We start from the raw sequence: 2,269 nt of genomic DNA on the forward strand, positions 1-2,269 counted from the left end.
ATATATATATAATACAGATACACCCACAGACATATACATGTATACACACATGCATAACTTAAAATTAGAAGTTTCTACTTTTAATTACGATTCTAATTGTTGACCGAAAACTGATCGTCATACTTTTTTGATGAAATTCTCTTTCTCTTTCTCTCTCTCAAAAAAAAAAAATACATTCTTACCAGTATCGTTGACTTTGTTTGTCCAATAATTTGTTGATACCAAATAGGATAATTTTTAAGATAACTGAAATGAGTTGTTGATACTATCTATATCAGTAACTTGACAATTTCACGATGTTATTGATTGTATTAATAAAAATAATGGAGGACACAGTTGCGACACTAATTTTACTTCATTAATCACAAAAATTTAATACTTTTTCAAATGAAAATAAAAATAAGTGAGAGGATGGAAGACAGAGGTGACACTGTTCAGATGACATGGTAGCAGATGTTCATGAAAATAATTTTGAATTCCAATGAATGTAAAACGAAATTCCTAATCTTTTTTCCCTCTCCCTCTCTTCATTTCTCCTACTCATATCCTTATCAACCTTCCTATTCAACTTTTACCTCTTCCACATTCCTTTTTTTTTTTTCAACATTGATGCATTTTTTTTTTGCCAAGATTACTCATATGCCCACTACTGATCACATCTAATTTAATTTGTTTAAGATGAAAATTTGTTATACTGTAATTATGGATTAAGCAATTAAAAGTCCTCGTTATCATAAAACTGTTTCCTTTCATATCATCCTGCCAGATATGTTTTTTCATTTCCTTTTCTTCTTCTTACTTTTTGTTTAAAATCAGAAATTTGCCTCATATATATGTAGTATTTTTTAGAAGTACGACTAATTAAAAATATTCATATTTTAATGAGATAGTTATTTGAACAAAAGTAAGAAAGATTAAGTTGATTTGATTTAAAAAATTAATCCAATTCAAATTAAAATAAAGTGTATTTTGATAATAGTGATATTATTGAAGTGTCTTGTATGGTGCTGGACGATATGAATGATTTGAATTTGGTTCCTTTAATTAAATCATTTAATTTCAAAGCATTCTTGCAACAACATTACTCTTCCTTTTATACTATATGAAATTATCAAGTGGATCTTAATGTAATACTATCTACATTCATTTATTGTTTCCACTGTGTAAAGAAAAAGCAATAAATAAAATGCAAGAATGCATGCATGCATGCATGCATTAGTAAAAATGATTCCTGTGGAAATTAAAAATCGGAAAATTTTTGCATGATTAAATTTGCAATTATTTACGCAATTTAAGAGCTTCTTGACCAATGGTGAACTATGAAATTCTCATTTAATTTACTCTTTTTTCGATATTTAACAAAAAAAGAAAAGAAAAAAAAGGAAAAAGAATTGCGCAAATTCTGTGGCTTATTGATGTAATATAACAACTAACTAAAACTGATATTTAGGTAAACGTAATTTGTTATGAAAATTTAATCGTAAAAAAAAAAAAAAAAAAAAGAAGCGAAACAAAGTAAAAGTCTTAATTTGATATTAAAAAATAAGAAGAACGAAACAAACTTTGGGCATCATTTTAAGATGAAAAATGAACATTTTTTTCCTTCATTTTTCCACAATTTCTTTTGTTCTTTTCTTAAAGGAAAATTAATTTCTTCATAGTTTATTGTTATTTGCTTCATTTGAATGAAATTTGAAATATCACAATTTAATCTAATTTATTCACAAAATCCAACATTTTCACTTTTATAACTTTCAAAATGATAATTGTTTCGCTAAATTTTATTTCCCCTTTTCTAATTGCCTTCCTTTATTTATGCTTTCAAATCTAAAAAAAAAAAGAAAAAAGAAAAAATCAAACAAATAAATAATAGATGCAACAAATAAACACAATTATGCTGAAATGTTGGTGCAAATAATTACTTCAGCTATTCATTATTAATTATGATGCCAATAAATCAGTCAGTGCTAACGAATAAAATGTTTCGCAAGAATTAGATTTCGGAAAAAAATTAGATTTTTTTCCTTTTTCTTTAAAAAAAAAAATGGATAAAATGAAAAAAATCTTCCACAACCTATTAACATTTATCATGGCTTCTGATTATGTTGTATTAATGTTTTACGAAACTTTTAAATTCAAAAATGTGACTTTACAAAGTAAAAGGATTAAAGTTTAATAAAGTAACCAATAGAATTTCGATATAGTCTTCTTCATCATTATATATATATATATATATATATATATATATATATATATATAGTATATATAT

This window comes from Loa loa (assembly GCF_000183805.2).
Source record: "Loa loa unplaced genomic scaffold supercont3.41, whole genome shotgun sequence".
Classification (NCBI taxonomy): domain Eukaryota; kingdom Metazoa; phylum Nematoda; class Chromadorea; order Rhabditida; family Onchocercidae; genus Loa; species Loa loa.